The sequence below is a fragment of the Vicia villosa genome, linkage group LG6 (genome assembly GCF_029867415.1).
Source record: "Vicia villosa cultivar HV-30 ecotype Madison, WI linkage group LG6, Vvil1.0, whole genome shotgun sequence".
Lineage (NCBI taxonomy): Eukaryota > Viridiplantae > Streptophyta > Magnoliopsida > Fabales > Fabaceae > Vicia > Vicia villosa.
In genome coordinates this window covers 43,860,068-43,873,482 of record NC_081185.1, presented here as the reverse complement: position 1 = coordinate 43,873,482, position 13,415 = coordinate 43,860,068, and the positions used below count along the sequence as shown (strand labels likewise).

Genomic DNA, 13,415 nt, shown 5'->3' with positions numbered 1-13,415 from the left:
TGTAGGTAAAGGTCTTGCAAACCTAATACGACGACTGGAGGTTGGGGATGACCTCGTGTCGTCCTGTGATTGGTTGATTTCAAACAGAAAAGGCGCGCTGAAGAGTTTGGTGCCCTGGGATTCGGTGCGTTATGAAACACGCGCTATGGTGCTCCCTCATTATCCTGGCCATTCATCTCATCAATTCTCAGATCCAACGTACATAAGCTGGCAGTCCACCTTGGACCACGCGCGTGAGCCACACCTGATCGCAAGTTAAGTTTTTTGCAATTTTTTTATTTTTAATTACATAGCCTATTTTATTTTATTTATAATATATATATATATATATATATATATATATATATATATATATATATATATATATATATTGTTTTATATCTTTTCTTTTCTATTATATATAAAAAAAACTATTATACGTTTTTTTATTTTCAAAACTTCTTATAATTAATATTAATAATTTATTTATTTTATTTAATATTTATCTTATTTATTTTTCTTTATTTATAATTAATATTTATTATTACATTATATTTATTTTCTTATAATTATATTATTTACTTATATTTTCAAAAATTCATATATATCTTATTTTTATTCTAAAAAATTCATAAAAAATACCTTTGTGTCCGATTTTATTTTCTCTTCTCGATTTAATTAATTAGGTCGCAAGACCAATAATTAATTAAATCGTCTATGTTATTTCATTCAATTCGTACCCTAATCAGGGTTTACGACGATCAGTCTATACACTGAGAATAATTGTTTTTTTTCTCTGTGCCTTTTTTCAGGGTTACTCTTCAAATACACTCCGACTATACGCCACGTCAAATTCAAAGCTAAGTTCTAATCTTTATTATTTAAATATTTTTCTGCCTTTTATTTAATTAGGGTTTGACTAACCTTGTCAATGAAATTCCTCTACACTCACTTCCTCTTACTTTTCCTATCAATTCTCAGATGATCAGGGTCAATGCTCAATGCTCAAGGCAAACTTTTGCCCATCAACCTTCATCAACCGTCATCAACCGAAGCTAAGTGTTTTTACCCCTTTTCTTGTATTTTTACTTTTATTGATTAGGGTTAGCTGTATTTGACTTCTGAACTGATAGTGCACTCACCCAACTTTTACTTGTTATTTTTCCCACCTTTTCAGGGTTTGCCAATTGCCAAAGCTTCGAATAGTCGGTAACCCTAAATTTTAATCTCCTTTATTCTTATGCTTTTATTTATTTATTTATAAACCCGCTGGTTTCATTCCCCCTTTCCTCCGCTGGTTTCATCTTCCCCTCCCCCATATTGCTATTATTACTATAAATATTAAATTGTTGTGGTTAGTAATCTTAGGGAGTGCAAGCCTTGAATCAATTTAGAATAACTAATTACAAGATAAATATTCGAATTAATCACGTGATTGTTGCACCCACGCACACTTTTTTGTAACCCCTCTTGTTGCCTGTTGCCTTTGTTGCCTTGTGTTTTTTGCAAAATAGCCATGTCCCTCGAATACGAGGATACCTCAGCCATGTTGCCTCGACTAATGCAAAGATCATAAGTCCCTAATGATGCTGCCTTCGATACACCAACATGACCTCGACCCTCGGAAGTTCCCTACGAAAAGGCTGAGGTATCCTCTGGCTGCCTACGAAAGGCTATTCTGATCCTTCCCTTAGACTACCTGCCTTTCTATGGCATGGGACAGTCTTATGGCGAACGAACTCTCGATGACCCTTCAACCTCCAAATGAAAGGCTTCCTGCCCTCTTATGGCATGGATAGACCCTTTCACCCTGAAAGGCTAAAAGAAATGATTTTCTACATTATTAAGGTAATTGCTCCTAATTGCCTTGCTTTGGCTAAAAACATTTTCATATTCTTTCTCATAAACCTTCAAAATGGCTACGCTCATTTACGAGCTAAAGTCCGTATTCACTTCTTCTACATTTCTGATTTCTGAACTCAAAGAGCAAAGCAATTAAGAGCCCATGGAAAACCATGGATGTAAAGGGTGCCTTACACATTCCCTTTGCATAATTACCCCCCGAACCCTGTTTTTATTTAAAAGGTTTTTCCTGTTCTTTTAGCCTTTCTGAATATTTGGATAAAATAAAAGTCGGTGGCGACTCTTGCTTAACCGCGACATTTCGATTAAAAAGTCAGTTTACCGTATTACAGTCCACATACAGAGAAGTCGTCCATAAAGACTTCTATAATATTATCTAGGAAATCGGCGAATATTGCCATCATACATCTTTGAAATGTCGCAGGTGCGTTACATAATCCGAATGGCATTCGTCGGTAGGCAAAGGTTCCAAATAGGTAGGTGAAAGTTGTTTTCTCTTGGTCATCAGGATGGATTGGGATTTGGAAGAAACCAGAGTAACCATCTAAGTAACAAAAGTGAGAATGTCTAGCTAAGCGTTCTAACATTTGATCTATGAATGGCAAGGGAAAATGGTCTTTACGAGTGGCTTTATTTAGCTTTCTATAGTCTATGCACATTCGCCAACTAGATTCAACTCTTTTGGTTATAGTTTCTCCTTTCTCATTCTTTATCACCGTGACCCCTCCTTTTTTAGGTACTACATGGACTGGGCTAACCCATTTACTATCGGATATGGGGTATATTATTCCGGCTTCTAAAAGTTTTAAAGCTTCCTTCCTAACCACTTCGCTCATAATCGGGTTAAGCCTCCTCTGGTGTTCTCTAGAGGTTTTCGAGTCTTCCTTAAGCGTAATCCAATGCATACAAACAAAGGGGCTGATTCCTTTGAGATCAGATATCTTATAGCCTAAAGCTGTTGGATATTTCCTTAGGACTTCTAATAATTGTTCGATTTCGATAGGTCCTAAGTCAGCATTGATTATTACAGGCCGTTCAAGTTCGGTGTCTAGGGATTCATATCTTAGATTTTTAGGAAGAGTTTTGAGTTCGTCAGTCAGTTTACTAGGAGCATGTGTAGGATCAGGTGTTAATGCTAAACATTCGTTTAAATTTAGGTTTTGGTTTTCTTCTTGCGTGTTATCGTCGGGTGTTTCGGTTATAGGGATTTCTAGGATTTCAGGGTTTTCGAGGGGTTTCGTTTTTGCTTCTCTGACGCATTCGTCAGTGATATCCATGAAACAACAGGTGTCGTCAATGGCGGGTGCTTTTAGTTTCTTACAGGTTGAAAGTGGCATCAAAATAACACTAGCTCCTAGATCGCATAAGGCTTTATCTATAATAGTCTTTCCTATTACACAAGGTATGGAGAAACTACCAGGATCCTTTAGTTTGGGAGGCATGTTATTTTGAATGATGGCGCTACATTCTACGGTAAGTGTTACAGTTTCGTTATCCTCGAGTTTCTTTTTGTTCTAAAGAATTTCTTTTAAGAATTTAGCATATGAAGGCATCTGAGTTATAGCTTCTGTGAAAGGTATGGTTATGTTTAACTGTTTCAGAAGTTCTACAAATCTTTTAAATTGCGCTTCAGTTTTCGATTTAGCTAATCTTTAAGGGTAAGGAATAGGTGGCTTATAAGGTGGTGGTGGCACATAAGGTTTCTCTTTTTCAGATTCCACTTCGGTGTTGTTTTCATTTATCTTAGCGGTTTGATCATCAGTTGATGTCTTCTTGGTTTCCTTTGGCTCTTGTTGTGACATGGGTGCGTTTTGAGTTCGAGGATCGATAGGTCCATCGTAGTTCGTTCCACTTTGCAGTGTGATCACATTCGCATGTCCTTTAGGATTTGGTTGTGGTTGAGCAGGAAACGTGCCAGCGGGGGCAGCAGCAGGTGCTTGTTGTTGAGCTACTTGGGAAATTTGTGTCTCTAGCATCTTGTTATGTTTAGCTAAAGCATCTACTTTGTTTGCTAATTGTTTTAGTTGCTCACTATTATGAATGTTTTGATTTAAAAAGTCCTTGTTGGTTTGTTGTTGGGAAGCTATGAAGTTTTCCATCATGATTTCAAGATTTGACTTCCTAGGGGCATTTGGAGCAGCTACAGGCACTTTTTGATACCCAGATGGGACAGAAGGTGCTTGTCCAGGTGCGTACAACGCATTGTTGTTCTTATACGAGAAGTTTGGATGGTTCTTCCATCCAGGGTTGTACGTGTTTGAGTAAGGGTTTCCCTGAGCGTAGTTCACTTGATCAGATGGAATACCAGTAAGAAGTTGGCATTCGGCAACGACATGTCCAGCTAATCCACATATATCGCAGTTAGGTGCTACAACAGCTGCGGTGGCTGAAGGAGTGATGGTTAAGTTCTCAATCTTTTGAGTTAAAGCGTCTACTTTAGCATTAACGCGGTCTATACCACTTACTTCGTACATTCCTCTTTTGGTTTGGGTTTTCTCTACAGCGGTTCATTCTCCTCCCCATTGATAATGGTTTTGTGCCATGTTTTCTATGAGGTTATATGCTTCATCATGAGGTTTGTCCATTAGAGCTCCGCCAGCAGCGGCATCTATAGTCATTTTAGTGTTATAAAGTAGACCATCATAGAAAGTATGGATGATCAGCCATGGTTCGAGTCCATGATGAGGGCATAGTCTTAGCATGTCCTTATATTGTTCCCAAGCTTCGAAGAGTGATTCGTTATCTTTTTGGGTAAATCCGTTGATTTGACCTCTTAGCATAGCAGTTTTGCTAGGCGGGAAATATCTCGCTAAGAATACTCTCTTCAATTCGTCCCAGGTAGTTATGGAATTAGAGGGTAGGTATTGAAGCCACGCTCTAGATCTATCTCTCAAGGAGAAAGGAAAGAGACGTAATCGAATAGCTTCGGGACTAACGTTGTTAGCTTTGATAGTGTCGGCATATTGCACGAACAAGGATAAATGGAGATTAGGATCGTCTGCAGGGCTTCCAGAGAATTGGTTATGTTGGACAGCTTGTACCAATGAAGGTTTCAGTTCGAAATTGTTCGCCTCAATTCCAGGTGGTGCGATACTTGAGTGCGGTTCAGCTCGTGAAGGAGCGGCATAGTCTCTAAGAGGACGAAGAGCAACCATCTCTAACTTCGGGTTAAATTGATCAACAGGGGTCAATTCCTGAGAAAGTGGAATTGGTGCTACTTCGGGAAGATGATAAGCTCGACGTCTTACGTTAATAAAACGTTCGATCTTGTTAATTCATTGTATTAATTCTCCTCCTTGTGAACGAGTATTTGGCATACAATCGTTCAAAAAGAAAGGAAAGAATTGCCCTAGTCTCTGTGGTGTAACAGTGAGTTACGATATCGACTTAAATAGTCCCCGACAACGGCGCCAAAAACTTGATCGCGACTTTACGTGTCTATTAGTCGGGATAACTGCAAGTGCACAGTCGTGTCGTAGAGTTTTAAAAGATATCGAATCCACAGGGACTATAAATCGATCTACCGTTATCTAAAGTTATTATGTAAAGCTAAGGCTAAGAATATTTGGATAGTTTATAAGGGGAAACTAAAATCTTAAATATAGATAAAATATCAATGCGCGGATATCGGTATGTAGTTCGTCTAACTTAGGTGATCCGAAGTTCCATTGGCCAGATTCTTATCAAATCAAAAACCTTTACTAACTATGTCATTTAAAAGTCCTTCTCTCAAACTCTCGCTCTATTGATTAAGACTACGATCCTAACTCATAATGTACGCTCTCGCCATACCACCAAATTTAGAAACACTTTTTGAAAACATCATATTTAATAAAATGCTCGCTTCATGAAGACATTACCTACTTAAATCTCCTAGTCTCAAACTCTCGCTTTGTTGACTCGGATCATGCTAGTATTCCCTAACGTACGCTCTCGCCATCCCGCATAGGGTTTAAAAACACTTTTTGAAAGTAAATAAATTCTAATCAGTTTTAATACACTTTCGCCATCCTTAAAACTAATGTCCTATGTCTACTATCCAGTTAAGAATCTCAAACTCTCGCTCTATTGATTTTAACCTTTATCGGCCCTAAAATCTCAAACTCTCGCTCTATTGATTTTAGAACTCTAGTAATTAAATTAGACATAAAACCAAAAACAAGTGATAGTTAATAAAACATATTTAAGCCAACTTATTTCGGATCCCACGGTTAACTTACTTTACATACCGATATCTTAATTAATTAGCCAGACATATCGATACGGTTAAACATGCATAAATCGGTTCGGTTTATAATAAAAGGCATATTAAATGGCATAAAATATATCATGCAAATAAATAATATAAAGGCGGTAAATAAGAAACCTGAATAAAATAAATCTGAAATAAACTTGAATCTTGAAGTACTCGAACTTCCACCACAGGTTGGCTGGATCGTTCTTCAAATATTATTCGGGCGAAAAATTAAAACAAGGAAATAAAAGCTAAATCTAACGTAAGGTTAGATCTATGAAAAATTCACAACAATTTCCGGTGTAGAAATTGCTGTAAGAAAAGAAAGCAGTGAATACAAATGCGAAGGAAAAATAACGCTTGAAAATAAAATCGGCAGCACTTCGTTGGTAAAAATTCGGACCCCGGAAACTGAAATATAAGTCTCCTTTTATAGCTGAGCGTAGGCAGTTCTGTTCTGTGAATAGCACCTTTGACTCAGAGTTGAGAGATGTGCGTCTCCACTTTTTCAGCAAGACTGGGAAAACGGACTTGAGACGTGCGTCTCAAGTGGAGCTTTTTTAGGGAAGGTGGGAGACCGGCGTCTCCTGTTGTGACGTGGCAAGGAGCATCTGGAGACGGGCGTCTCCACGTGCTGAAGTGGTCGTTTCCAGCTCCTTCGTGGGCTGGGCTTCCATCTTTAGGCCTTTGGGTCTTCTTCGCACCCCCTTATTGATTTCAGCACCTCTCTTTTATAAATATGAATGATTTTTGCTCCATTTCTTCTCCTTTTCACGGATAGTCTCAATACAAACGCAATACCTGAAACATCGCAAATACCCGCATAATATCATAATAAAACAATATAATTAAATGAAAATGCTAATAATATCTATGGATTTTAAGCTAAATATATGATATAAATTCGTGTTATCAATACGACTCTCGCATCTGGCTTTCCAATTCCCACGTCAAACTCTCTCCGGTAGCTCCCGACCAAAACACCTTCACCAAAGCAATCTCTTTGCCTCTAAGCGTCTTCATCTCGTGATCCTCAATCCTTATAAGCATAGTCTCCACCGTGAGATTATCCCGTACTTGCACATCATCCATATGAATTACATGCGAAGGATCAGAGATATACTTCCGAAGTTGCGACACATGAAACACATCATGCAAATTCGAAAGATTTGGCGGTAACTGTCGCACGCTCGCGAAAAATGAACAGAGTCGCCACCAATATATTTATCCCATAAGGGAAAGGAATATCAGAAAACCTAACAAAGGAAGGAACAGGGTCTTGCGACCAGAGAATCAAGGTACGGGAGTCGGTTACGCAAGGGGAAGGTATTAGCACCCCTCGCGCCCATCGTACTCGATGGTATCCACCTATGTTTGTTTCTATCTAAAGGGTGTGTACTATATCTATGTCTACATGCGAATGAATGCAAAAAGAAATACGGGGAAAAGAAGGAATTATTTACAAGTGTGCTCGTTCAAGCCCCGCGACTTGATGCCTACGTATCCTTTTCAGGAATCAGAGCGCCGTAGTTCGGCTCCATAGTTTTGTTTATTTTTGTGTTTTTTAGTTGGGCGGAGTTAACGCTCGCGCTCTTGCATAAGGGATCGACCTAGGATGCAATAGAGCGGAGATAACAATGCCCTTAAGAAAGGAGAGATGAGAGAGACTTTGAGTGTTTCGAGGAAATCCCTTAAGCAAGGGAAACTCGAGTTACTCTTTGGTTTGTGTTTTTTAGAAGTTGGGAACTTACGCCTGAATGGTACCCTTAAGCAAGGGAGATCCAAGCACTCGAACATTCCCTTAAGCAAGGGATGTTCAAGCTTCCATTCCCTTTTTAAGAATTTTCACTTTGATTATTAGTGTTTTAAGTATTTTCTTTGTATTTTTTATGGGATTTTAATCAAGCATTTATTAGATGTTTTATGTTGTAAAAGAAAAAGAAACTAGCCTAAGTATGAAGGGAATTTCTACCTAATGTTATCATGGTTTCTACCTAAGGTTAGGAATAAAAGACACATGGAAAATAAAGAAAAAAGTGGAGTATATGAAAATAGCACAAGAGCATGAAAAAGAACAAGTAGAAAATATAGTAAAAGTGAATTAAAAGTACTATTATTTTTATATTGATTTTTATGGGAGAAATTGGATTACAAATCAAGTAAAAAGACTAAAACAATTGGCCTAAAACTAATATTTTTATTGTGTGATTATATGTGTTTTTAAAAAATGTATTAACGGTCTAAAAATTAGTAGGAAAAATAGAGTTTTTATTGCCTAAAAATAGTGGAAAAATTCTAAGTAGAAATCTAAATTTATATCAAGTGAAAAAAGGGACCAGGAGGGTGTAAATTGAAAATAGAATTGTGAATGGCAGCAGGGGCGCTAGGCCCACAAGGCAAAGCCCAACAGAGCTTGTTTTTTGTTCATGTTTCTTCAGCACACCAAAAATGGTGTGTATGGGCCTCATGGGGGTGAGAATCGGAAGCTTGGCCCAATGTTAACAATCCAGTTCACAGATTTTGATTTCAGATTTTTATTTGGTTCAATTTTATTAAAAAAGAAAAAATTAATTAATTAAAAGAGAGAGGGAATTAGGGTTTTCTTACATGTGACTCTTGGAGTTCTTCGAGGAACTTCTTCTCCCTCAGGGCTCACATGTCCGCGGCGGCAACGTCCTTCATCGGTCGAAATTCCGGCCGCGGTTCTTTCTTTTTCGTTCCCCCGCTCAAATCACTCTCTGCCTCGATTCTCGATCGTGCTATCTCTCCACTTCGATCTCTCTTGATCCTCATGATCTTCACTACAATCTCTTCCGTCTCGACCTCAAACTCGCACCGCGATTCAAGTTTCACGATCTCCACTCGCACATCTCCTTCGATCTCATCGCCTCGCTCGTTCTCGAAGTTAGTTGAGGAAGATGAACAGAATGAATGATGAACATTGATGAATGAAGTTCATGAGGTTGTGAAATTGAAGGAGGTCGAAGCGATGAAGATGTGTTGACAGAGTTTCACGAACTTGTTTGGAGCAGAGATGATGAATATCGATGATGATGAAGAGCTGAGAGTTTTCGGATTGATGTTGTGACGAAGATCGATTGGAGATGAAGGCTCTGAGAGGTGAATTTTTCTGTTATGCTCTCTCTTTCCGTTATGTTTTCTCCTTTTTTCGTTTTTGATTCTCTTCGATTCTTCCGTTATCTGCGATATTCTGAACTCTAGCAATGATGATGCAAATTGAATGAACTTGTTACAGATTGAAGAACGAAGAGTAGGCTTGAAGTTGCAGTTTCGAAGTGATAATGATTGATGTGCGTTGAAGATTTTTGACGATGGAGAACAAACTGCAGGTTGTTGATGATGATTCAGTGATGAGAAATTGAAGTAAGTGTTAACTTCGATACTTTATTTCCCTTATCCGATTCACATTTCTTCTTCTCCTTCTTCTTGATTTCTCTGGTTTTCTGTTGCTGTTTATGTGATGATTGAAGGATGAAGGTTATGGATTGTAATGGTGGAGAATGAGTGTAGATGGAGAATGGTGATGATGGTGAAGATTATGGAGAAGATGAAGAGAGTGAGAGATGGTGGAGGGAGAAGAAGGTTCAAGAGATGAAGATGGTGAAAATGAGTGTATTGTGATGAATGAAGATGAAGGTCCTGTTATATAGGTTAGTGAATGAAGATGAGTAAGCAGTTAGAGGGAGGAGAATCAGAACCATTGGATTGAGGAATCTGTTATGAATTGGAGGGTGAGGATTGAGAGATTAGATCTGTGAAAGTTTGTTATAAGGTGGTTACATTCTGTTTTTGAGAGTTGTGAATTGAAACTTGAAAGTTAGTTACTGATTCCATTAGGAGGTTTATGACAGTTAGTTGAATGGCATGCTGAGCTGGAATTGGTTGAGTTCTTTGGTTATCAGAACTTCTGTTTTTTTTTCTGTTAGTAGTTAGTAAGGATTCAGTTAATGGTTAGAAGTTTGTTACAGCAGGTGAATTAGTTACTGTTAGTTAAAAACAGTTAGATGGAGTTCGTTAGATAGGAGATTGGAGGGTTTTGATTGAGAGGTTTTGGGAGTTATTTATATGGGTATGGATGGGTGAGTTAGATTCTGTTTTTTTTGTTACTAGTTGGTTATAGTTGGTTGGTTTTCTGTTAGAAGTTGCTGGCTTTTAGAATTGGTTAGGAAATTAGTTGTGGTATGAAGCTGACTGTATGTGTGCAGGTTTGGATTTGTGTATAAGGTTTTTCTGATTTGTTTTTGATGGAAATCTGGTTTGGTCTATGAGATTTGTTAAGCTGAACTGTGAGTTTTGTTTTCTGCAGGGACTGATTTTTGGTTGTTTTATTCGGTCCGTCGAGCCAGCATTTTCTTATTGCTTGCAGGGTCAGTTTTTTATGTATGGGAAGGCTGGCAGTTAATGGAACTTTTTTTTTTTGAACAAAAGTAATTCAGATATGCCAAGACTGTATGTGTATATTTTGGAAGCCTTCAATTTGTATGAAAGAATTGTATCTGCAGGTGACCAATATATGAGGTGGATGCTTGAATTCTGTTCTGAATTGTGATTCATGTGACCGGTATGGGGCTGCAGTACAGGTGATGCATTGTATGGTGTTTAAGGGACATGGATCTTAACATAGTCAAAGCAACACGAGGTCAACAGCTGGAAGATGGACGAAACGGCTAATGACATAAGTACAATTGAAGAGTTTTAGTGAAACATGAGTCAAGGGTCAGAGTTCTAGTCAGTGTCAACTGTACTTTTGTTGTTGTAATTTTCTATGTAATTGTAATATATGGATTTTGTAATGTAGTGTAGTGTCAAATGTGTGGAAGTACAATGCAGTTGGTTTTGTAATGAGAAATAAAATGGCATTTGATGGTTTTCACTATGTGATGTAATTGAATCAGGTCTTGAAAATATAATGAAATTTGATGATGGCATTTGTGTATTGGATTTTTGTGATGAATATTGGAATGGAAACATGAATTGGAATTGAGTGGTTTTGGATCTTTGGCTTGTAATGACTTATTCCAAGTGAGGCCCTTTTCCCACCATTTCCAAATTTGCATCTTGATTGAATGAACTAGAAGGCATGATGAGAAATAACCGAAAACCATGTCATGGAATTTTAGTCAAAACTCAACTGTCTAAGTTTCACTTTGACTAAAAAATCAAAGCTTGAATTATTGCCTTCCAATTTGAAATGATTCTCAAGACGCTTTGTCTCACCTCAAACTCTTGTACAAAATTCAAAGCATATGATTTATAGCATAAGCAGCCAAGCAAACCAATCTCGGATTACATGATAAGACCAAGATGAAATCATAATATGTTGAGATGGCCCATGTAGTGATCATAACAAAATCTTGCAATCCACCGGTAGACCCAAGCATCCAGGCCTAAGAGACCTAATCCCTTAGTCATATACCAGACATCATTTCGCTCTTGATGAAAGGATAAATAAGTCTTTGTTCTAAGACTCATGTGAGACCCCAATTTGCTATGCGACCCTTGATCCCATGCTTTAAAGGTTTATTTGATGAATGGCGAGGTCATGCAAATGCCCTAATGAAGGTATGCAGATGAAATGGAAAGTATAAGCCAGTTAGAAATAAAGGGTAGGACAAATTTGGGGTATGACAGCTGCCCCTATTTAATCGTCTTAAACCTGAAGGTGAGATTGGCGTTAGCCTTTCGAACATTCGAGGTAGAAGAAGATTAAATATCAAGACCTGAAATTTGTCCTGAAAAAGAAGTGTAAGTGTTATCCCTATTTTTCTGTTTTTGATATCTGCTGGGGAAAGATAAATTTTTATTTTTATTATGGAGATATTTACAGTGAGTCATTGGATGAATGGTGAGAGCTTGTAATGTAGCCCAAGGTGCCAATACAAGGTTCTCAAAGGAAATGTTTACTACATGGAAAAGGTCGGAGCAGAAGTATGTCTGGTGGGAAGGTAAGATAGACAAGTGTTTTAAAGGAGATACAGACGAGTATCGACAGAATGACACATACGAGCATCAAAAGGGAGATACAAACGAGTATCGAAAGAATGACACGTACGAGCATCGAAAAGATAAAGACGAGTATCGAAAGAATGACACATACGAGCATCAAAAGGAGATACAGACGAGTATCGAAAGAATGACACATACGAGCATCAAAAAGAAGATACAGACGAGTATCGAAAGAATGACACATACGAGCATCAAAAGGAGATACAGACGAGTATCGAAAGAATGACACATACGAGCATCAAAAAGAGATACAGACGAGTATCGAAAGAATGACACATACGAGCATCAAAAGGAGATACAGACGAGTATCGAAAGAATGACACATACGAGCATCAAAAGGAAGATACAGACGAGTATCGAAAGAATGACACATACGAGCATCAAAAGGGGATACAGACGAGTATCGAAAGAATGACACATACGAGCATCAAAAGGAGATACAGACGAGTGTCGAAAGAATGACACATACGAGCATCAAAAGGAGATACAAACGAGTATCGAAAGAATGACACATACGAGCATCAAAAAGAGATACAGACGAGTATCGGAAGAATGACACATACGAGCATCAAAAGGAGATACAGACGAGTATCGAAAGAATGACACATACGAGCATCAAAAGGAGATACGGACGAATATCGAAAGAATGACACATACTAGCATCAAAAGGAGATACAGACGAGTATCGAAAGAATGACACATACGAGCATCAAAAAGAGATACAGACGAGTATCGAAAGAATGACACATACGAGCATCAAAAGGAGATACAGACGAGTATCGGAAGAATGACACATACGAGCATCAAAAGGAGATACAGACGAGTATCGAAAGAATGACACATACGAGCATCAAAAGGAGATACAGACGAGTATCGAAAGAATGACACATACGAGCATCAAAAGGAGATACAGACGAGTATCGAAAGAATGACACATACAAGCATCAAAAGGAGATACAGACGAGTATCGAAAGAATGACACATACGAGCATCAAAAGGAAGATACAGACGAGTATCGAAAGAATGACACATACGAGCATCAAAAGGAGATACAGACGAGTATCGAAAGAATGACACATACGAGCATCAAAAGGAGATACAGACGAGTATCGAAAGAATGACACATACGAGCATCAAAAGGAGATACAGACGAGTATCGAAAGAATGACACATACGAGCATCAAAAGGAGATACAGATGAGTATCGAAAGAATGACACATACGAGCATCAAAAGGAGATACAGACGAGTATCGAAAGAATGACACATACGAGCATCAAAAGGAAGATACAGACGAGTATCGAAAGAATGACA

At 38.1% G+C, this 13,415-nt stretch overlaps 1 non-coding gene across 1 annotated transcript; it reads left to right on the top strand.

Annotated features, from left to right (window-relative positions):
• The first annotated feature begins 4,515 nt into the window (after window positions 1-4,515).
• LOC131615376 (small nucleolar RNA R71) lies at window positions 4,516-4,622 on the top strand. Its single transcript, XR_009287794.1, has one exon. It is a non-coding gene; the product is annotated as a small nucleolar RNA R71 (small nucleolar RNA).
• Window positions 4,623-13,415: the final 8,793 nt, after the last annotated feature.